Source organism: Protopterus annectens, chromosome 15.part0 (genome assembly GCF_019279795.1).
Source record: "Protopterus annectens isolate FY-2018-M chromosome 15.part0, PAN1.0, whole genome shotgun sequence".
In the NCBI taxonomy this organism is placed as follows: Eukaryota; Metazoa; Chordata; order Ceratodontiformes; family Protopteridae; genus Protopterus; species Protopterus annectens.
Window position 1 is genome coordinate 697,902,915 of NC_056749.1, and position 25,398 is coordinate 697,928,312.

The 25,398-nt window shown below is 38.7% G+C and overlaps 1 protein-coding gene across 2 annotated transcripts in view; it reads left to right on the top strand.

The window, feature by feature from the left end:
• Nucleotides 1-25,398, top strand: part of JCAD (junctional cadherin 5 associated) — a 566,987-nt gene that overhangs the window by 137,124 nt on the left and 404,465 nt on the right. For both annotated transcript variants that reach the window (XM_044057552.1, XM_044057553.1), the window contains exon 2: nucleotides 6,661-6,693. The gene's annotated coding sequence lies outside the window, so the exon portion shown is untranslated. The remainder of the gene's footprint in view (nucleotides 1-6,660; nucleotides 6,694-25,398) is intronic.

The following is a 25,398-nucleotide window of genomic DNA, read 5'->3' on the forward strand; positions in this document are numbered from 1 at the left end:
TTTTGATAATGCAGTACCGAGTGTTCATGCAGTTACACACAGTCAGGCTTGGAGACAAGCATGTGGGTTTGGCAGCCTGGGGGAGACCCAAACAGATCACACACTTGCAGCCATGACTGGTGAGGTGGCTACTTCAGGGAGGGGGCTACCCTCTAGGAGTGTGACTGAAGGTGAGCCACATCTGCTTGTGGGTACTGATGTTCCCTTGGACAGAGTGACTGTATGAGCAGAGGTGAGTAGTAGTACCCCGGCTGACAGTGAGGCACCTCTGTCAGAGGATACCAGACTTCCTGTGGAAGGGAAGCTGGGAAGGGTTACAAAGAGAGAGCTGAGATAGGCTCAGCTCTCAGACCCTTCATTACAAGGCCTGAGAGAGGTAGCTGGGTGAGGCACTTGATTCTTAAGGGAAGGGGGATTCTGTATACTGGGACAAAGGGCTACTGTACAGAGAGTGGAACCCTAAGGGAGGGCTAGAGTGTGAGAGAAAACAGCAGTTCGTGGTGCCTAGAGCCTACCATCTGGCACTTCTAGCCATAGCTCATGATATTCCCTTTGCAGGTCATATGGGCATAAAATGTACAAAGAGACATATTATGCAGAACTCTTATTAGCCTTGGATTTCTAGAGATGTAACAGGGTACTGCAAGACCTGTGAGCAGTGCCAAAGGGTAAGCAAGGCAGGAGACGAGGTAAAAGCTCCTTTGATGCCTTTGCCTGTGATTGAGGAGCCATTTCAGAGAGTAGCTATGGATATTGTGGGGCGTCTGAGTACCTCAAGTTCCACAGGGAAAATGTATATCCTAGTGGTAGTAGATTATGCTACCAGATACCCTGAAGCAGTGGCTCTGTCCTCCATCAAGGCAGCAAATGTGGCAAATGCTTTGTTAGAGATTTTCAGCAGATTAGGTTTCCCAAAAGAAACACTGACAGAGGTGCCAACTTCATGTCAGACCTGCTAACTTGTCTGTGGAAGTACTGTGGGGCTAAGCACCTAAAGACCACCTCCTACCATCCCCAAAGTAATGGTCTTGTTGACAGGTTAAACTCTACACTCAAGACGATGATACAGGCATTTGCATATCAGTTTAAGAGGGACTGGGACAAATATTTGCCCCATCTGTTGTTTACTTACAGGGAAGTTCCCTAGGAATCCACAGGTTTTTCACCCTTTGAGTTGTTGTATGGGCATAAAGTAAGGGGACCTCTAGATTTAATTCAAGATGAGTGGGAGGGTGAGTGTGAATCCCATAAGGAGTCTGTTGTGGCATATGTCCTAAACCTCAGGACAAAGCTCAGGGAACTCATGGGCTTGACCCAGGAGAACCTGGCAGAACCCCAAAAGCAGGAAAAATGTCTGGTATGATAGGAATGCTCAAGCTAGAGCATATGCTGTAGGGCAGCAGGTAATGGTTCTCATTCCTGTCGGACACAACAAGCTGCAGGCAGCTTGGGAGGGACCCTACAAGGTGGTAAAGAAGGTCAGTGTTGTTAACTACATGGTAAAACTGCTAGGCAGGAGGCAGGTGCACAAATTGTACCATGTTACTATGATGAAACCCTACCTTGTGCTGAGCATTTGCAATGGATTGCAGGGGGAGTCTGAGGGGGGATCTGTTGACTGATCTCCTCAGTGAGGCTCAGACTGACACCTCAGTGGAAGGGGTTGCAATGTCCCAGCAGCTATCCCCTACCCAGGTTCGAGAAATCTGAGCAGTGTTACAGGAGTTTGGGGACATGTTCACTGGAAAACCAGGGTGTGCCCACCTGGTGCAGCACCATGTGGCTATAAGACCCCAAAGGTCTATTAAGCAGGCCCCTTATAGGGTGCCTGAGAGAGTCAAACAGACTCTGAAGGAGGAGATACAGGAATGTTGGAACTAGGGGTAATTCAGGAGTCCAGCAGTCTCTGGGCCTCCCCATTGGTGTTTGTACCAAAGAAGGATGGCAGCACCAGGTTCTGTGTGGACTACATGAAATTAAATAGTCAGACAAAGTCAGATGCTTACCCCATGCCTAGGACAGATGAAGCCCTAGAGCAACTGGGTGGGGCTAAATATCTTGTCACCATTGATCTTACCAAGGATTACTGGCAGGTGCCCTTGACTCCCAGTGCTAGAGAGAGGTCAGCCTTTGTGACTCCTTTTGGCTTGTTTGAATTCTGAAAGATGCCCTTTGGGATGAAAAATACCCCAGTGACTTTCCAGGGGCTGGTAGATAATATCCTAGCAGGAGCAGGAGGGTTTGCTCTTGCTTACCTAGATGATATTACCATCTACAGCCATTCTTGTCAAGAGCTCCTTCAGCATGTCAGGGATGTGTTGGGCAGACTACAGAGGGCAGGGTTGACCATTAAGCCCAGCAAATGTCAGGTGAATATGGCAGAGGTCTCCTACCTGGGACATAGAGTGGGGAGTGGTAAGACCAGGCCAGAACTGGCCAAAGTGGAAGCCATTCAGGCATGGCCTGCACCTGTTACCAAAAAGCAGGTGAGGGCATTCTAAGGGACAGCAGGGTGCTACACAATGTTTGTCCCCAGTTATAATACTATAGCTGCTCCTCTCACAGACCTGACAAGGAAAAACAGGACAGATAAGGTAGTGTGGACCCCAGCATGTGAGCAGACATTCCAGAATCTTAAAGAAGCTTTGGGAGGACCCCTTGGCCAGTCGAGATTACAGCAAAAATTTTGTTGTGCAGGTGAATGCTTTGGACCATGAGGTGGGGACTGTACTTGGCCAGATTTCTTCACAGGGAGAAGAGCACCCAGTGGTTTATCATAAAAAAACAAGCAAAGTGCCTGGATAAATCTGGTGTAGAGCACAACAGTACTTGATAAATTCCAGAAATCACAGCAAAACACCAGAACACACAGCCATGGGCTAAAAATATTTAATTGGAAGTAGTAAAACAGTAGTAAGCACTTTCACAATGAAATTCCTTCATCAGACTGCCATTAACAAAATACACCAAATAGTTATAGTACTGAACAGCCTATCAGCCCTATCCAATTAGTAACAGCCATTGAAATTTTACTGTCAATCAAGCCATGTAAAAGCAACATCACTCGATTAAAAAGCTGCATATAATAACAAGAATAAAAATAAATATAAAAGAGAAAAAAAGAGAAAATAGCCAGGGGGGGGGCCCATTTATAAATCAATGCTTCAGCCTACGTGCACATAGGAAAGGTTTCAATGTAACTGCATCATTTATTCCTGGTATTTTATCAGCCCCAAACTGAAGAATCCACTTCTGATCAGCTGACTCTTGTCCTATTCTTTATGTCATTCCCTCTGATATTGTCAGTAACCACTTCTAGCACAAAAAAAAAATCTAAACTTATGATGTGGATCAAATTCTGTAACGTGTTTTGCTACGGCACTACTTTCTTTCCCATTCCTAATGTCTCTAATATGTTCTAAAATACACTCTTTAAAAGAGCAATTAGTCTTTCTGATATGTGTACTATATCGGAAAGAGTAATCACTCTTTTAGTAGTTCCTTAGCAAAACATGTTACAGAATTAATTAATAAGTGACACAGTAATGAAGGAGCCTCAATCCTCACCACTAGCACCAGTGAGGGACATGCACATTGGGAGGATGACAAGTACGCACACAGTAAAGCACAATTTCCATTAAGAGCACACAAATAACAGTCAGTCTGGGGCTGGTTTTTCTCTCTTTATCCAGATCCCCAATAAGACTCCCCACTGGCACAGTTATAGGGTTAAGATCTCAGCTGAGTGGTCAAGCCAAAATCTCCAGCACCCTCTCTGTCCAAACAGTGCTTCGTGTCCCTGCCCAAGTAGCTGGCACACACACACACACACACACACACACACACACACACACACACACACACACACACACACACACACACACACATACACACACACACTTTGAGATTTGATTTATATACAAACAGACACTCCTGGGAAGGCTGGCACAGGTTCACTAGGTATGCCCCCTTCTGCATGGACTATAAGGTAGTACCAGCTCCCACCAACCACTCTTATCAGCTACTATAAGTCCCTTCCCAAAGGGTGACCAGTTCTACTGTGTAATGTTACTATTATCCAAATAGTAAGTGTGTCCAAGACTAAGGCTATTTAAGAGTGGCCTGTACAGTGTCACCAAATACATATGCAAGTACTCTTGAGGTTAAATATCTCTAAACAAACCTGTCACAATAAAAATGTTTAAATATGTTTAATAATAAATAGTAAAAGAACAAGACAACACTCAATAACTCAACACAGTGACAACAGAGTTCAAAATCACAGGAAATATTTTAAAACAACATTGCAGGACAGTCTCAAATAAATACAGAAAACATCTAAACTAATCTTATTAAGTTCCTATCTATCTGTAAGAGAAATTACTGTAATCTGTTTTACTTACAGAGCCAGTCAAGTGCTGATGAGAGGATGATGTCAGACCCAAAGACAAATACAAAATGCACAGACTCACTCTCTGAGATAGTTCTTAAGTTACTCTCAAACATTTCAGCTGGGTTATCTCAGATTACATAATTCATTCTCACCTCTATGTCAAAAATACTTATTTTTCAGAAGTTTGCCTGGAACTGGAAGTCATACAATTAAAGAATTTTACCTTTGAAACCTGTAATTATTTCTGTTTCCAGACAATAGAAAGAATTTCTAGCTGCAGACATTCTGTCTCCTAGCTGAGATAAACACCATTGTAAACAATTCACTTCTGTTCTTTTCCACTAGGGTACAGTGTGGTTACATTCTTGAAGCTCAGCACATAACATACAGTTTAACACACACTTCTGTACCAGCAGTTTAATACACACATAATATCTCTTACATTTGTAAAGCAAGCCTATGGATCATATTAATATTCACCAATGACATAGAATTATTTACAAAATTCTAGCTAGCTGGGCTGGCAGCCTTCACAGAACCACTGCACGCTAATGTGGATTTAAACACAAGCGTGCGCAGAAGTTAAACTACCGTTGGTAAGTGTGTTAAGTGTGTGTGATCACTGCCCAAGAGTTATGCTGTCCAGTCATGGTTCCTTAAAGTAAGAAGAGTTCATTTTTGAGGAGATTAGTTTTGAGGAGAGTTTTTTTCCGGGACATTAGTTTTTGAGGAGAGTTTTTCTGCCTTCTGCTCCATGATGTTACAGTTGCGATGTAGAGTTTTCTCATGCTTCCTAACAGTACTGCTTCTCCGTGATGTTTTCTTATCACTAGGTACTTTGAGGAGAATTCTCCCCAGTGTATTGTTTCCAGGTACAGCTTTTAAGGTCCATTGCTGCTCTGTGATTTGTACAGCTTTTAAGGTCTGCTGTTTGTAAATTGGTAATAAATATGCAGTACAACCTTCTGTTATAGGTGACTTTGAGCTTTAATTTCCATTTCACTGTAAAATTCATTTGGCCCACAAAACTAGGTGCCCGCTATTGGAAAGTCTGACAAAATATTTTTACTGAGCACTGTAATTTCCTTTAGCAGCCTCCAAGAGTCTTGCCTGTAGGTTTGCTGTTTGTGTTCAGCATAGATTTGCATGGGAAAAAGTTATTTTTTGGACTGCACTGTTTATCTGTCTTTTAGATCAATTGACTCAGTCTGTCTCGGGTGCCAAGATACTTAGCCATATTTACATGACAACTATGACTGAGGATAAGGGAAGATAGAGGGAGGATGATAAATCAGGTACTATCTCGAGTACTCTTTTAGAACATATATGTTTATAATACTAGAAAACAAGTGAACTTTTAGAGTCTATAAGCTGATAAAAAGAAATTTGACTTAAGCATTTGCACAAAAGGAATGCTTGAAGAAACAGGAGAATCATTATATTAAAATAAAATTAATAAAATATAGCAAGTTATGACAATGCAAGCTGCTTAACTAGAAAAACATGCTTTTAGCAAAAAAAAATTCCCAAAAAGTAGTAGCTTTCCAGCCATGCAGTTAGCATAGTACCAATGACAAATTTCTGGCTTGAATAGTGATGGCCTTCATGGTACATTGCAATATATACTGCATATATCTGAAAAAACATAAAAAATCTTAGAATGCATTGTCCATGGTGGGGCCCTTCATATGCCAATGCAGTGTTTTCCATGAAATTCTTATCACTGAACTGTTGAAAAAACACAACAAGACTATACAAAAACAAGAGTTGCAGTCCTCTGTGGACCAGCATCAGTAACAACTTCCCCTCAAGGGTTACATTACCAAGACATAATGCCTCACCATGTGCTTACCATTTAATTAATGACTTTAGCTTTAATAATCTCTACATAGTGCCTCACAATATGATTATTATATAATACCTTTAGCTTTTTATAAATTATTTTATATATGTACAAAATGGGAAAAGGGGAGTGGTGATGCCAGTGCTAACTGCAGCTAACCTGTTCTATTTGCAATGACATTTATTTATTTATTTTAAATAGTTATTTGTAGTGTGTTTTTTATATATATATATATATATATATATATATACACACACACACACACACACACACACACACACACACATATATATATATATATATATATATATATATATATATGCAGATTGAATTATTTTGTATGTAAATTGCAGATGCATTGTGCATACAGTATATTCACTAAGATCTTGCATACTTTTTTACTTTTTCCTCTTTTTCCATTTAGATACTCTTGGTTACAATCAAGCACCTGGCCCAGGTAAGAATACCTTCAGTTCCATTGCACCATTCTTTCTGTTCTTTCCATTCTGTACATTTATGTTCTACAGTGGCTTCTTAGTGTTCTCTGCATATTTTCACTTCTTGTGTTCACTTCTAATGCAGGATTTCAAATTTGATTTTGCTATCTATCTCATAACAATTTTTTTGTTGATAAAATAAATGTAATACTGCATTTTGTTACTCTGATGCATTTCATGAACTTTTTTTTACATATAAACTTCATCATTTGTTAAGTCAACCCAGCTCAACATTAACTGTTTCCCTTCAGCATATCACACATGGTTATCACAGCAATTGCTAGCGAGACCATTAACCATGAAAGACCACACAGTTATTTGCATTCCTAGTGACCTTTTTGAAATAAATTATTTCTGAGAATGTATATGCATACTGCTAGATTCTTTGGTACTGTAGTGCAAAGATCCTTTACAACTCATTGGGCAACTAACTACCTTCAGTTCTATGTCTTAAACAATTGCTTTGTTGTGTACAGAAACTGGCTTTACAGCCATACTATTCATTTATTGCAACTCACGACTCTCAGTTTACTATTCATAAAACAGACATTTCCATATCCCAATTATAACTGTTGCAACTTTGTGAAACAAGAACTAAACTTGAAAGCTATGCTGATTTTGAAATAGAGAATGCTGAAGAGCGTAAGAAGCAAGAACAAATAATGAAGTACCTATTTTACACTAACACAGCTATTTGTAAAGGAGCTTTCTGGACTTACAAGCTAATAATGTCAAATATTTTATGAACAGCAAGTTGCGCAAGTATTAATATTAGTCAAATGAGTTTTAGATTTTTATTTGTTTATTTTTGTAATCTTATCCTTAAAATGTGATTTGAGTTTGCATGTTTTGGTCACCCATGCTTAATCTCATGAGCCACACAGTAACAGAACCTTCACAGTTTCTCTGTAGCTCATAAAACATTTAGTAAGGTCATTTGTTGGAGGAAAGTCAATAAGGGCCTGAAATGAATGATTCTTTCCATGCTGGTTATGATGAAATGGAAGTGTAGGACAGTTTACTGGCTGCTTTTTTTCTGCCATGCATGCTTTATACAAACATTTGAAACCCTGAGTGTTTTTGTTTGTTTGTAACCATGAGTGTTTTATAAGGAAGTATATTTATTTATTTATTTATTGGGGGGGGGGGTGAGGGATGCAGGGATCACAAACATGTAACATGATTGGCTTTAATATAATATAATTGTTCCCCTTTTTTAAGACAGTCCCCATCTGGTTTATTTTTATTTTTATATGAATTGCAATTAAGAACTCTTATTTTAACTGTGTGATATTTTCTTTTGCTAGAGAATCATGCACAAAGGAAGGGTACTGCTTTAAGTGTTTAGGAGGGGAGCTGTGTGTGGGTTAAGTTGTAATAGAAATCAGTACAGCTATTAACTACGGTCTTCCTTTAAGTAGGGCATCTAGCAATAAGTGGAAGAGGTGTTATATTTTTCGTTTAGAAATTTCTGTGCCACATTTTTTTTCAGTTGTTTTTCTTTCACACTGTTGATTGTGAACTGGATAATTTCTTTTCTGCCAGTTTTAAGTCTGATATACCCTTCCATTGAAAACTTCCTGTTTAACAGTGCTCTCCAATAAGTAGTTTTGACCAAGTTTTTTTTATCTATGGGACAGGGTCTATTTATTTAGACCTTTACCATCATTACCCACAATTCTAGTTATAAATAATTTGCAAAGGACTGCAGTGGAGCAATAGCAGTACAACATGATAGAAAACGGGATGAATGAAAAATAGAAACTGTACGTATTCTTTGCATTATAGTTGACTTCTTTGATGTGGCAGATTTTACATTGAGAATGTCTTGTTTGTGATATTCATATGAGCATTTGCACTAATATTTTTAATAGTTCCAGCTAATGTGCAGATGACAGACATGGTAAATGAATAAATGTCTCATTTTTTATGACAGTTTATTACAGTTAATCTGTTTGTAGATTTATAGGTATGTACTAGAATAGCTGTCCTTGTGGGCCATTTTAAGAGTAGCCAATATTCCTTTTTGTGCTCAAATTAACTTATCTCATTTGGTTAGAGATTAGCCTTGCCCATCTCATGGTGAATAATTGTATATCTCCTAATGAGAGTAACCAGGATCATGGCATAGATGATAAGAGTGGACTCATGCATGGGATAAAGTGTTTAGAAGCTGTCTCTGTCCATTAGTAGTACCAGGGACAGTCCTGGGGTAAATCTTCTGTTTCCCATCCATAGATCTAAGATTCATCCAAAAAATCATTATCCAGGGAAACCATTCTAGCTGCCCGAACAAGTTGGCCTTTTACCACTGTCCTTTTCTGAAAATGGGGGTGGCAGCTGGAATAGTGAAGAAAGGCGTTAGAATAAGTTGGTTTCCTAAATATTCTTGAAATAAATCTTCTATTTGGAACATCTTTAATTAATCTTTAATTAATTTGACATCTAAATATGAAATTTTATCAGTTTGAAATTCCCAAGTAAATTTCAAAAAATTGGTGTAATGTGTTATGTCTTGGATGAATAAATCAGCTGAAATTTGGTCCCCTTTCCAAAGGATGAAAATATCATCCAAAAAACGGGTGTACCAGGCCACCTTTTGTTGGAAAACAGCATTCTTGAATAAAAAATGTTTTTCCCAAAAGGCCATGACTGTGTTGGCAAAAGTGCCCCCAAAGGGTGAACCCATGGCCACACCCGTTTTTTTGCAGATAAAATATTTTTTTTAAATTCTAGAATGGTTTCCCTGGATAATGATTTTTTGGATGAATGTAATTTGTTGAGAGAGATATTTACCAAATGTGGGTATCCTAGTGCCCTGTTGGATGATTTCATTTGTGAGGTTCACCATAAGAGGTTGAATGGTTTCTTTAAACCCTTATTGAAGAAAGATGTGATGGATGCTTCACCTGTTTTTGGATTGGACCCTGGTGTATTAAATTTTGAGTTTAGTGAGAACATGCTGGGGGATGTCATGGCTGAAAATTTTGGTTCAATTATTGTACCAGATGGTTTAGGTTCTTTAGATCAAAGTACAGAGAAATTGAGTTTTATTACTACATTTTCCTTAGATACCCCGCTTTTAAGCTCTATTCTTATTAAGAATTGGTGTTTTTTGACTGAAGATAGCACTGTTCAAAAATGTGTGGGTGATTCACCTAATGTGGTCTTTAGAAAAGGCAGGAACATAAAATGTATTTTGGAGAATCAGACCCCTAAATCACACTTACCACATAATGGTATGTTTAAATGTGAAGCTTGCAGGTGGTGCAAACACATTAATGTTAGGAATTCTTTTACAATATCCGGAAGAAAATATAACATTAAGGGGAAATTTAATTGTAATTCAAAGGGGGTTGTTTATTTGAGCACCCACACTTTATGTGTTTTTTTTTTATGTTGGAAAAACTGAGAGAACCCTCAAGAACAGGATTTACGAACACCTCTATGCTATTGAAAAATTGAATCTGAATAATGCTTTAGCTAGGCACATTAAAGATCACCCTGAGCATAGGTTTGTCTTGTTATAGATAAAGTGTATGAAAATAATAGGGCTGGGCCAGTTTCATTGAAGTTGGATGAGAAGGAATTAACGTGGCAACTTAAATTGAATGCCCTTGTATTTCCTGGCCTTAATGATTCTGTCTCCATTGGAAGCATCTTAGCAATGAGGGCTTTAAAAAGATAATGTTAACTTATGAATTTATGTATTATTATTTGAATTTTTTATTATTTTTATGTATATGCAAGTTTATGTTTATATTTATGCAGCCATAGTCAGATATTTGTACTGATATAGGTTTTTATAGTTTGATATGAGTGTATTTATACAAAATTTGGTTCATTGCTCTTTAAATGGGAGTCTGATTTTTAATTGATTATTTGTGGTGATGTCAATTAATTTTTTGCTTATTTAAGGATGCATTATGCTTTGTGTAATTTGTCTGATGAAGTTTGCCTATTCTGAGTAAACGAAAGTGCTAACAAATACGGTTTTCTGTGTCTGTAGTGTTCTGTGTCTGTAGTGTGGTTCTTCATTTTAGTTCATAGACCCATAAGCCTGACCAGTCTCATCTGTAAGGCCAGGGAACATATCATTATGGACCTCATAAATAAATACATAGGTGACTTCCAAACCCGGGATCCTACCCAATTCCGCTTCGGAAGGGTAGATCCTGCCTATGAAATTTGGCGGATTTCTATGAAAATGTGACCAAGGCCATTGACAAGGACAAATCTGCGCAGACAGCATATCTAGAACTGGCAAAGACTTTCGACACATTCCTACATTCAGGCATTACTGATAAACTTAGTGAACTGAATGTAACCTGTTTGTTATAAGATGGTTTGCCAAGTGGCACACAAACTGAATACACACTGTCAAAGTGGATGACTGCACATCAACCAGCAGACCTCTTACCAGTTGTGTGCCACAGGGGTCAGTGCTGGGCCCCCTACTATTTGATATAAACTTTACAGAAGTTCAGCTCAAAACTAATCAGTTGTGGCTAACCAAGGCTGCAGATGACTGCAAACTAGGTGCAATCATTGAATCCTCCAATGATGTCCGTATACTCCAGGAGTGTCTCACACACACCAAATACTGGTGTTTATTAGTCACGGTCTCAAACTGAATGCAAAAAAAATCATCATCAAACAATGTCCCTTCACACTATCAAATATAACAACAATACCCTAAGTACCCATGAAGTGGTAAGGGACCTGGGATCACATGTTGACTGCAACCTTAACTTTGACCAACATGTGTCTACTGTAGTAAGGAAAGCTTTCCATGTGGCACACTTGATTAGTAAAACCATTGCCTCAAGGGCAAATGAAGTTATAACTCCCCCTATACTCGGCACATATCCGGCCATAATTGAATATAACACCCCATTTGGCATGTACTGTACTAAGCACCTGCAGCAGTTGGAGAGACCTCAAACGTTTCTAGCAAAGAAGATCAAGGGGCTCCAGCATGTGCCTTACATAGACTGACTAAAGTCCTTGTCACTATAGTCCACATCATATAGACTTCTTAGGGGAGACTTATACCTGGCCTACAGAGCAATCCAAGACTCAAACTGAATGAACTTGCTGCATGTCCATAAATGGGCTACTCATTCCAGGGACCTAAATATGGCCTGTGACTTAAACAGGACATGCTGGCAGGACAGATTTGTCTCCCAGTGACTGCCACATCTTTTGAATAGACTACCAATTCTTGTGAAACGGAGCACCTCTATGACACTGTTCAAGAGGAACCTGGACAAGTGGATGAGGCACCATAAATTCTTACCAGGGATAGAGCCCATAACCCTTCTGGACATGGGCAGTCATCATTAAATGCAATCTTGGGTACTGACTAGCATTCCTATGGTATTACATTGGGATGAAACGGCTAGGCTTAAAATGACCTCTGGGTCGATAGCCTATTAATCTCTTATGATCTTCTGTAATGATAAATGCACACTAATATCCGCAATCATGTCTATAGTCTCTGCAGTTTAAGAAATTACTTTAAAAAATTCAATAAAAAGGTTAGTATTCTATTCAAGCAACAGAGACAAGCATCCCAATTTTTATTTGTTTTATTTATAAAGTTTAATAAGCATGCTAATTAACTGATTTCTCAGGGCCCAGTTCAGCAACATTCTGGAGATGTAGTATCTACAGTGTTATGTTTCAGAATTCAAAATGAAGACAGATACAGTAATTTCTCTCTTTCAGTGGCTTTTATTAACTACAGTACACATGTGCGGGAGCCTCATGGAAAGCAGCAGGGAGACTTCCAGAACAAAAGAATAAACACGCTTATATACTGGTGATATTGCTGACAAGACAAAAAGAAAGAAATGAACCAATTAGACCATCATACAGGGCAATTAACCAATCAAAGGTTTACCCATAAACATAAGACAATTCACATCATCACATCTCTAGGCAAAAGAAGGAAAATCGGATGTATTTCCATATAAGGCACATTTCCTGCTTTCAGGCAGATTCTTGCTTTTAAGCATTTTCTCGTTGCTCAGAGTTCACTCAAAGTTCATAGTAAACAATACGTTTTAATACATACAGACTGTCACATACTCAATTCCCTCAAACACATGCTTTGAATGTTATTTTACAATCCCCCATGTGATGCTGTGTAAGCATCATCACTTAACCCATCATACATTAGCCCCAAATCTAACATAACCATGCTACTGGTCTTTTCATTATTTGAAGACATTGTCATTTTTTCATCTATATTCATAGTTGCAGGCATATAAAACTTAGGCACTTTTTTCACAGTTTTTGAAGACATTAATTTCAAGATCAATGTTTTGATTAGAAATAAGACAAGGAAAGCAACAATTGCTAATACTGCAATTAATGAAATCAACTTCAACAGTCCACCTCCCCAACCTGAGAATAGGTTGGTTAACCATGCCCATGTTGAAGCATCGGCCTCCTTGGCCTTTGAAAGTTCGGAAATTCTTTGTATCAGTTCAAGATGACTTTCAATTTTGTGCTGATTATCAGGAATAAACTTACATCATTCCTCCTGGATTAAAGTGCAAGTTCCTCCTTTCGCTGCAAGGGTGAAATCGAGGACCATACGATTTTGGAGTACTACAGCCCTCATAGCAGTCAATTCATCAGTCATTAATTCTAAAGCAGAAAATGTAGCATTGCTTAGTATCTCAAGTAATTTAGATAGTTTTCTCAGTTCCCAAATTGATTTTACTGCTCTGTATGATGGAATTATACCAGCCCATGACATGACATCATCACCCAAGTCCATATGGGAAAGTCCTTTGGTACTAGCATGGCCTAAATCATGATGATAGATCCAAGAAGCATCAACTCGACCTAAAGGATTAGCATGCTTTTTAACCTCTCGAACATTTCAAATCTCTCCTTTAAGTAATGCAGATACATGTCGAATAGCTGGAACAAGATAGCCCAAGAAACAGCTACCAGACCAGTCTCCTGGTAGCCATTTATATGCTTTTCTTCCACACACGAAATAACAATTCTCAACTTTAATGGTGATGTTGATAGGCTTAAAATGATCCCCGGTGTCCTGCAGTCCTTGGAATATCTTTGAATAAACTGTTTCTATTTTCTGGGAAAAGTTAGCTATAGAGTCCTTAACAAGTCTTTTTACAGGTGAACATTTTGTTACACAGCCCGTATTGTCCATAGTGCAATTATATACCACTGTTTTGTTACAATGTCTCCACCCGACTCTGGTTATACCAAGTTTTTGAAAACACACAGTTCCATTTTGACGGAAGAACAACTGTAATGCTATTTTGTCTTTTGAAATGACATTTGATGTATCATAGATCAAATTTGTCCAGGTTTCTTTAATTCCTAAAGGGACTATATTTAGCATCAATCCCCCATGAGCAGTAGGAATAGCTGTGCAAACCCAACAGTCTGAGACGTTGAGGGATGATGCATATGCGTACTTCATTGCTTGATAAGTGTTGAAAGGTGGATGCCATACAGCTCATTTGGTATGATTAGTGAAGGAAGCAGAAAATAGGAATGGCCACAGTAAAAACAGCAAAACAACAGGAAGAAGCACCAAAATTGTTGTGCAATATTTTTGCGGAAATGTCGGTTGTGCCCGAGGAGTTTCAGTCATTTTCAGGCACTGGTACAGTATGACTGTGAGTGCGAGTAGCAATAGGTGGAGAATCTGGAGCAACAAAAGGTAGAGGTTGCTGATCTTCAGACGGAATTGCCTTCTTGACATGTGATATATGAATCCAGGTGGGTGAGCCTTGTAGCCGAACTGCTGAAGAAGTGATCAGTAGAACCAGGAATGGACCCTTCCAGCGTGGTTGAAGAGCTGTTTTTCGAGAAAATTACTTGACATATACCCAGTCTCCTGGCTGTAGTGCCAAGGACAAGAAAGGATCAGGAGTTTGTTGAGCTGCTGCTACCTGTCGATGATGAAACTGTAAAAAAGAAACAAGAAAACAAGAGAAGTGCAATACAAGAGAAGGTTATGATCAAATTCATCATATTCAGAAAAGGGCGGTGGTGGAGTCATGGGCATTCACATAGGGCAGCACAGGAGGATTTTGTGAGGAGAAAGACCATTAGTAGGATGTACTTGAGCTCTCATAGAGAGCAAGGCTAGAGGTAGTGCCCATACCCAAGTTAAGCCCGTTTCAGTAGTAATTTTAGCCTGTCTTGTTTTCAGTGTCTGATTCATGCATTTGATAAGGCCAGATGCTTGTGGTCTATAGGGACAATGAAACTTGAGAGTGATGCCTAACATTTTACAAATTGAATCAATTAATTGAGCAGTAAAATGTGTTCCACGATCCGAATATATTTGACAGGGAACACCAAAACGAGGTATTAAATCATAACAAAGTTTCTTAGCAACAGAAATAGCATCGTTCATAGCACATGGATAGGCTTCTAACCACCCAGAAAAAACATCAACAACAGTTAAAACATACTTAAAATGAGTACAAGGTGGAAGTTCAATAAAATCCCATTGCAAAGCGCAGAATGGTCCCAGTGGTTTAGGTATGGGTTGTGTGGGAGCCATGGTGCCCTTTGAAATGTTGTACTGTAAACAAGTGGAAAACGTGCTCAAGAATTGTTGTACAGAAGCAGAAAGACCTGGGGCAAACCAATCTTTTTGGATTTGTTTTATTAATGCTTGTACCCCAACATGAGCTGGCAAGTGATATGCTTTAATAAGAGAATTTAACATGGACTTGGGGCAGACCAGTCTGCCATCTGAATATTGCCAAATGAGATCAGAGCATTTAAAGCAACCTTGGGCCAGCCATGATTTTCTTTCTGATTCTGGAGCTTCAGTTTGTAATGCTTTTAACACTGTAATATCAAAAGTAGTTATTGACAGTAGAGGCTGCAAAAATTGTCCCTGAACAGTTTGTGAAAGAGCAGCCTGTTTTGCAGCCCATTCAGCAAAGTTATTGCCTTTGGTTTCAAAAGAGTCATTGGATTGACGGGCTGCACATTTTACAACAGCAATTTGAGATGGTAACAATAAATGTTGTAATAAATTATTTATATAAAAATGATTCTTAACGGGAGACCCAGAGGAAGTTAAAAATCCGCGTTCTTTCCATAGGATACCAAAATCATAAACAACCCCATGGGCATAGCGGGAGTCAGTATATATAGTGACAGATTTGTCCTTAGCTATTTTGCATGCATGCGATAGGGCTACCAATTCTGCAGCCTGTGCGGAAGTTCCTGAGGGAAATCGTGCTGATTTTAAAACTTCAGTCGGTGTACAGACTGACCAAGCTGCTTGGAATTCTCTGGAATTTGTTCATAAACAGGATCCATCAACAAAAAGAATCAAATCCGGATTCTGCAAAGGAGTATCATACAAATGTAACCTAGGAGAAAGAGCAGAGTTAACTACAAGCACACAATCATGTGGGTCACCCTCATCCGATGTCGGTATTAAAGAGGCAGGGTTCAGTGGTGGGCAGCGTATTACTTGCAGGGAGGGATTATTGATTAAACTCAATTTGTATTTAGTAAGACGTGCATTGGAGAGATACTGAGTTTTGGTTTTTAACAGTAATGCCTGAACTGCATGTGGGACTGCTAAAATTGTTTGGTGTCCCAGAGTCAGTGGAGCTGCCATATCAATCAAAATAGCAGCAGCCGCCACTGTTCGCAAGCAAGCTGGGTAACCAGAGGTGACCGGATCTAGTTGTGTGCTATAATAAGCAATAGGCGGGTAGCCTCCAGTGCATTGCTTGGCCAAGAGACCCAAGGCAGTTTTGTTTCATTCACAGCAAAAGAAAATAAATGGTTTTGAATAATCAGGCAATCCTAGTGCTGGAGGATTTACTAAGGCTGTCTTTATAAGGCTGTCTTTATAACTTGAAAAGTGTCCTTGTGGTGTGACATCCAAGGTAAAGGGTCTGTGACTTCTTTCTTTAAAAGTTGTAATAGTGGAGCTGAAAGTTGAAAAATTAGGTACCCATTGTCTACAATATCCCACTAGGCCTAGGAATTCTCGAAGTTGTCTCTGTGTTACAGGTCGTGGGGCTGTTTGAATAGAGATTATGCGATTCGGGAGTATTTGTCAATAACCCATTGAGATGATATGTCCCAAATATTGCACCTTGTCCTGACAAAATTGTAATTTGGATTTATTTATTTTGAATCCGCGTGCAGCTAAAAAATTCAACACCAAAAGGGAATCTTCCCTACATGAATCACAGTCCGGTGAAGCTATCAGGATATCATCCACATATTGAACTAGAACAGAACGTGACGGTAGTTGGAGATCCTGTAACTGTCTATGCATCTCTCTAGAGAATAAGGTTAGGGATTCTACATATCCTTGTGGCAATCGAGTCCAAGTATACTGTTGGCCTTCATATGTAAATGCAAATAAATACTGACTATCAGGATGTACTGGAATAGAGAAAAAAGCTGATGAGATATCTATCACCGTGAAACATTGTGCGTTAGGTGGGATACAGCTTAGGATAGTAGCTGGGTTCGGTACAATTGGGAAGATGGGTAAAACAGCTTTATTAACTTCCCGTAAGTCTTGGAACAAATCTATAAACTTGTTTTCCGGGTTTCTTCACCGGCAATATGGGGGTATTACATGGACTTATAGTAGGTACTATGATCCCTTGTCATTCTAATGCATAAATAACAGGGGCAATAGTGATAGCCTCATTCGTCAAAGAGTATTGAGGCACTCATGGTAACTTTGCTCCCGGTCGTAGGGTTATTTTAACAGGAGTAGCTGAGGGCATAAATCGGACATCATTGTCATGAGTAGTCCACAAGTGAGAGGGTAGGGAATGTAAACATTCATCTCTGCCAGAATGTGGCTGGGTGCACATCTTCTGTAAAATGGCTGAGTCATCCAGGGCTGCTAGGGTACTATCTTGTTGGTCTGAAGGTACTTGGAGATAAACTCCATCTGCTGTGCAAAAAATGGTAGCCCCCATTTTGCAAAGCAAATTTCTCCCTAAAAGATTTAACAGTGCTGAAGGTCCTACTAGGAATAACTGGGACTGGAATAGTTTCGGAGTATTCGATAGGTATACTCCTCTAGTTATTTTGACAGAGAGGGGAACAGTCATGGCTGCTTTGCCAGCTAACATGGATTTAGTTGCTCCGGTATCGATATGAGTAGGGTTTATTCTTAACTAGTAACATTACATGCGGTCCATTCTGATCCACAGGAATGAAAGGACACAATTGCTGTTGCTTCTGTTCAGGGGACCTTCATTGAGGTTGCTGCCGATTGGACGGTGCGGTGTCCAAGTAGAATTCCATTGTTGTGTCGTATCAATGTACGGTGCTGGTTGCTCAGCCAAATATGGGCATTTGCTTTTCCAATGGCCTGATTGGCCACAGTTGAAAGATTCCATCTGATTACTAGAATTTTGGGGTGGAGCCGACTGTGTGCTCTGCCAGTTTTGTCTATTCTGATTCCCGGGTCCTTGGCGTCCACCCCTTCCTCTTCCCCGTCCTCGTCCTCTACCCCGTTGACCAAAAACATTGCACATTTGTATTTGTGCTTTTAATAATTTCTCCTGTAAATCCTTCTGCTCTTTAGCTAAATGGTCAGAGAGGTATTGTACCTGTTGGACTAACTCATGCAGGCCTAAACTAGGCTATTTTAAACACACTTCTTTTAATTTGTCCCTTACTTGAGGGCATAGCCCATCCACAAAAGCGGCTGACAGTCCGCTTTGTACTGGTCCTTCGGCGGGTTCATGGTACCCAGAATATGCCTCAAATGCATCAGTGAGTCGATGTAAGTATTCGTCTATAGGCTCATCCTCTTTCTGTATGATTGATTTGATTTTTGACCAGTTGGGGATAGGTGGAACAATTACAGTAACAGAATCAACTATACGTTGTCTAACCGTTTCAAATCCATTTTCCCCTTGCGTGTTGTGTTTTGGTATTGGTGTAGAAACGTTAGCATGATCAGCTCTAACCTCTTCTATGGTAGGATTTTGCAAGCAGATATGTCCTGCCAGCACTCGTTGAAACTTTGCTGGGTTATTGCGAATAGGCGGAAGTGATTTGGTAATGGCTTGAAAATCAACTGCCGACCATACCCTAGACCCCAATAAAACATATAACCAGCTGGTGTACCTCTTTCTGGCTCATTTATTTTTTCCGCACTCACTCCCATTTTCACACAATAAGGTATACTTGTTTAACACAGGTTTAGCTAAGGCATTATATAAACATTTTTTTTTACCCCTTTTCATTCCTCCTTTCATACTTATGACACCAGTATTTCCTTATTACTCCACTCTCATACTGCACACTTAAAAGCAGAGAAGAAATGCATGCCACTTACCTTAAAACAACTGAATGAGAGAAATGATATCTTTTTCTGCATAAAATTTTTTTTTTTCAAATCTTTAAGGTAGGCAGACAGAGAGATGAAGAAAACACTGCAAAAACAGAAAAATCTGTTATGGGCCCTTTCATTAGCAGTATTTCTTTCACTTCCTGACTGCTGCAGCTTGTCCCCAATTCAGATCTGAGTAAACGGCACCAATTGTTATGTTTCAGAATTCAAAATGAAGACAGATACAGTTCTTTCTCTCTTTCAGTGGCTTTTATTAACTACAGTACACACGTGCGGGAGCCTCATGGAAAGCACCAGGGAGACTTCCAGAACAAAAGAATAAACAAGCTTATATACTGGTGATATTGCTGACAAGACAAAAAGAAAGAAATGAACCAATTAGACCATCATACAGGGCAATTAACCAATCAAAGGTTTTGTACAGCTTTAAATGCTGTTAGACACTTTGATTTGCTGGACTTTCTGTTTATAAGTGTATCAAAGTAAAGTTCTAACAGCTTTTAAAAACTGCTTTAACTTATGCTGCTGTTGTTGCTGATTGGCACTCCTCTGTCAGTCCTTAGTGTGAGATCTGATCTTTACAGTGCTCGGGTGTAATTATCATATGTGATGCTGCAGGCTACTCTGCTATACTTCTTCTGTCCAGCTTGACATTGGTGCGGTCTCAGACTAGAGAGGTGGTTCCATGGGCATAAGGATAAGTGGAGGAATGGAGTAACTGACAACCATCAGAAGGCACACAACTGTGAAGAAGGAGAAAACGCATGTTGATGCAAAACTCATTTTTCTGTTAAGTTTGCTAAGTGGACTAGAATAATAATTAAAATTGTTGAAGCACACAAATAGGAAAGGGATAGAAAATGCATATTGATGTAAAGCATGTTTTTCTATTAACTTTTTAAAATGGATTAGAATAAGACTTAAAATTGTTCCAGATTTTGGGCCTTTATCAAACGTTATTTTTGTCTTTTTTCCGAATTCTTCCAACATGTTATTAATAAAGTGGATTTTTTACTACTACAAGCTTCAATATTTGTTTTTTTGGTCATGCTGCTTTTACAGCTGTTTTTGCCAGCATTCCGCCCAGGGTGGCTGCTTTTTATTTCTGAATTCTTGAGCAGAAGTTGAGAGGTATGAGACCATGGACTGTACATGTTTCAATTATGTTTGTTTTTCCATTTGCATTTTGCTTGATGTTGAAAACAATGCTGAAGTTTTTTATCTGGTGCTTAACATACAAATCTGCATCATCTGAATGAATTTGTATGTTTTTACAGTATCAAGCAGGAAGAGAAAAAATATAAATGAAGACCATACAGCCCTTGATCCAGGAAATCGGCTATCCTTCACAATAGTTTCTGTAATGTGGCTTTTATGGTACAAACTACCTCATAATTCTCTCTCTCTCCCTTCCTTCTACCACTTTTCAGTAGTTTATCACTTATTCAAATCAAAATTCATTTTGTACAGATGCTTACTTTTAACTTTTGGATTCCACCCTGATGACATTAGCTTCCAGGAGATGTTCCATTTCCTACTGTTGCTAATTTATTACCAGTATGTGTTGTGTTTCCTGTAATCCACACATTGTAGGTGTAATGCTTTTTTTGGTCTTTATCTGTCCAGCAATGGAACAGCACAAGCCAACTATAGATCCTTAAATGCCTGCAGAAGAGCACTGTCTTCTGTGGCAGGAAAGCTCCGAAGGGCTTGACACCTAAACCTGTCTTTTAGTCAGCTTAGCTGGTTTGGGAAAGTGGAAAGTGCCATGAAGCTTTGTGAACCGTCATCGACCTGTTATTCACTTTTTGCATACTTATAACTGTCTGGGGATCCATGGAGAATGTTGTGACTGCAAAAAACCCTTGAGATGATACCATAAAAGACCAGCTGATCTAGGCTGCTCAACCCCTTCCCAACACAGTTTCTCAGCATCTGAACCATTTAACTGATCACAGTGAGAATGGTCATCATGACCACATGTACCTAAAGCAACACCTTAGTGTGCTATTCCTTCAGTCGACAGCCTAACTGCTAAAACTGCTAGTAACTCCCAAGACTACAAAGGCTGTTCCTATCTTAAATAAGAATCATAGATCAGAAGATGGATAAGTAATAACCAATTCCTTTACGTGGCAGGAAGATAATGTCTCAAATTAATTTTAACATAAAATGCTCAGATATTCATGGATTTATCAACTGCAAGAAAACCTACAGAAAAGCCCCTCTATATTATATTTTGGCTATTTACTGGGTTGTCTATATACAGTTCTGTGCTTTCCTTTTCTTCCTTCAGCTAGGGAGTTATATTTAGGACTTATACTCTTTGGATTATAGCTGCTTTACTCATTCTGCAACACAAAAACATCTGCTTCAGTAGCGGCTACATGTCCCAACCTTGTACACTGTACTTATAGCACAACACTCTTATGCTAAAAGGTGCCCCAGAACTTCACAATTTCATCCACAAAGTAGTGCTTGATAATTCACCCATTCCATGTAAACATAAATTTTGCATGTGTTATTATTCAAGGGTTTTATATCTCACATACACAAACAGGCCATTTTACGGGAGAAGAATTAATGTCTTCAGTTTTTCAAATACACATGTTCACCACCAGCTGAAATATTTTGTAATAAAATGGACTTTTCTGCAAGCCATAATGCTGCACATTTTATGTCCCACATCTGCCTGTCTGTTTGACATCTTACAAATTCATTTTACATAATGCTCTCACAAGCAGACTTCTGTGGCATCTCTTTTATTTAATATATGTGGAGGCTTAGATATTTCAGAACACCGCCATTTATAGGCTAGTGTGGAAGGCTAATAAAACACATCCAGATCCCTTAAGCTGTAAATTCATTATTTGTGTATTATGTAAGGAGCAAAGTAATTGCTAGTAAATTGACATTTATTAAAAGAAAATGTCCTACCATCAGAATGAAAAAGATGGTATGTACTTCCCACTGTTACATCCATTTCCATCAGGAAATTCCTGAGCAACTGCTGCCCTTATACATGGCCACTCATGGTCCTCATCACTGGATTAAGTTGCAAAAGGTCATGTTGTTGATACTTAACAAAAAGTAAAAATCAAAGGGCTACATCAGTGTTTAAAAATTATTCAAATAATAGCAGTTAATTAAATTTTAGGGCTACTCTAGGTGTTCCAAATGTGAAGTCGGCAGACAACTCATTAGCAACTGAGAAAATTATATTTTGACAGATTTTTGAACCTTATTCCCTCTGGTGATTTAATGTGTTTTTTGTTTATAACTAAAATTTGAGAAATAAGCATCAGGAAGGTTTTGTCTTTTGCAGGGTGCTATTGTAATGGCTGACAATTCATTCTCTTATATGCGGAATATATATGAGGAATATTGGAAAAGGAATGTTGTTGCCCTTTTAGAAATGCATTAAAGCTGGTACTTGTTCTGAAGTATGATCTGTGAACATTAATACACACACACACACACACACACACACACACACACACACACACACTCTCACTGTCAAATGGACACATGAACATGCCCACACAACTCTTGTTAATGTGTATAAACATTTGGATATCCACAAATTCAATGGGAACCATCTGACTGATGGCCACCTCATTGGGTACAATTAATTGAAATCATACTCTCTTCAATTATATACACTGCTTGAGTATAGATATTTGTCAAGATTCCTGTACATATGTGGCATTGCTGTGGAAGGTATAGCCTTTTTCTAATGCAGTAAATGATTGTTATTAAGAAAGAGTTGTGCCAGATTTATGAAAATGATGTAAGTGTGTGTGTGTGTGTGAGTGTGTGTGTGTGTGTGTGTGTGTGTGTGTGTATGTGCTGTTGGTGAAGTTTTGTAGTTTGTGTAGATTGGGGCTTATGAGGTAAGTATTGTTTTAGTAAGGTGTGGAGTGTGTGGTCTAAATATGTTCTAATTCAGGTTATGTTGGTTGGCCTGAGTGGTCTATACATGCAATGTGGTGAATGATGCTTGAGTGAATGGTTCATAGTGTGAGCAAAAAGTTGTGTTGTGTATGGGGAGTAGAGATTACAGAATGTGCAGTTAAAAGTACAGGAAAAGTAATACAGTGGTATGAACAAGAAGCGATTGGTCAAGGAAGGTTGTAATCCGTGACTTAATAGTAATGCGTCTGCATGCACCTTGAGTTGTAATGTGTGTGTGGTTGAAAGAATGCAGTGTGTCCATGACAGCAGTATAAAAATCCAAAAAACATTTGAAACAAGCACCGATAAATGAACCAGTGAAAAAATAAAAAAGTGCTTGACCCAAGACTTCACAATAAGCCCTAAACACAGTCCATAATCCATCAAAAACAGTTTAATAGACATATATAAAAAAAACTCAGAGTTAAGCGCTTTCATCCCATGACATTAAGGAGGTGGTCAGTAGACTTTGGTAAGAATTATAAACAATAAGGTCATAAAACAGAATACTGTTAAACCCATGCTAGTAATGGGATGAAAGCACTTAACTCTTGAGCTTTTTTGGATATATTTCTATTAAACTGTTTTTGATTGATTACAGACTGTGTTTGGGGCTTATTGTGAAGTCTTGGGTCAAGCACATTTTTATTTTTTCCATGATAGCAGTATGTTTTAGAAGGAATGGTCAGAAGTTAAAAGTATGTAGTGTGTGTGTGTGTGTGTGTGTGTGTGTGTGTGTGTGTGTGTGTGTGTGTGTGTGTGTGTGTGTGCATGTGCGTGCTTGAAAGTATATGTTAATAGTGTTTGAAGTGTGCATTAGGTGTGCTTGGTGTGCACTGTGTGTAAAGTGAGTTCAGACTGTCTTAAAGGTAGTGTTGGTGGGGTGAGGCTTTCCTTCCATATTAAATGTGTGCTTAGTATGTACTAGATTGTGCAGATGTTGAAAGCTGTGTAGGGTGAATTTGTGTGTACTTGTGTATGTGTGTCTGCACCTGTGAGGGTCTGTGTGCATGTACCCATATGTATTTCATGCATTGTTACATTGATTAGTAAGCCTATCAACAACAGTGCTTTGTTGATGTGCTTTTTCCAATGAATTGTTTGTTGACTAATTTGCTATTGATATAAAGGACCTTATCCTAACATTTACATATTTATGCATTTAGTTGATCTGTTAAGTGAGTAGGTGACCTGACATGAAACAGCAAACATTAGATAAGCAGGGGGAAAGATGCACACTTTGGGACAGATGAAGAAATGATGACATTAGAGCAGAAGCTGAAGTAGCAGCAATTGCAGAAATGGTCAAAGAGAACATACTACATTGGTGTAGGCACACCTGTATGAAAGTCCAATAAAATAAACAAAGTGGAGGTACATGGCAGGAATAAAAGACTTTTTTAATATAAGTTCGCGCTTTCACATCCAACAAGATACTTCTTCAGACCATAAAATCAAACTCACTTCACTTCCTTATGTATCCCTGGTTAACAATTATCCAATTAGCCAATAGTAGACCAAAATATGAATAAATTAGTCTAATTTACAATAAAATGTTTCTATACATAGCGTAACACACTCACAATAATATAAGAAATATATAACACATATTAAAAAACAATCTAAATAAAAATATATTACATCATAAACGTCTTGCTTTCAAATGTGGTTTAATTGTTCTGTCATTCAGCCCTGGTTTCTTCTCTGCCTGAAGCTCAATAATCCATTTGAGTTCACTTAACTCAGTTTTAGTTTTCACATCCCGTAATCTTGGACTCTGCATTATACATTCAACTACTTTAAATGAAAAAGAGTGTGTGTATCTTTACAAATGTTTCACCAAAGCACTCCTTTCAGGTTTCTTGTTTCTAATAGCAGCTAAATGCTCCCTAACCCTCTCTCTAATTGAGCGAGTAGTCATGCCCATATAGAAAGAGGGACACTACTGAGCAAACAGCCAAATAAACCAAATTTTTTGTCATGCAGTTAGCCTTCACTTTAAATTTATACCTTTTCTTTGTCACTGGATGAATAAAAGTACTATCAGAACTTAACTCCCCACAAACATGCATTCACAGATATCCAAACTGTATGATATATTCTCATTATTCTTGGGCTGACATAACAGCCTTTTAAGATTTTTCTTATTCTTATAACTAAAGCCTGGCTATGCACCTACTATCCCAGATATCTCAGGATCTGACTGTAATATAAACCAATTATTGGAAATGATCTCACGTACCTTTTTAATACTACCAGCAAAATCAAGTCAAATAGGTACAACTTCTTTGTTATAACTGTTTCTTTGATTTTGGGAAGAGCCATGAACATCCCTAAACATATAAGG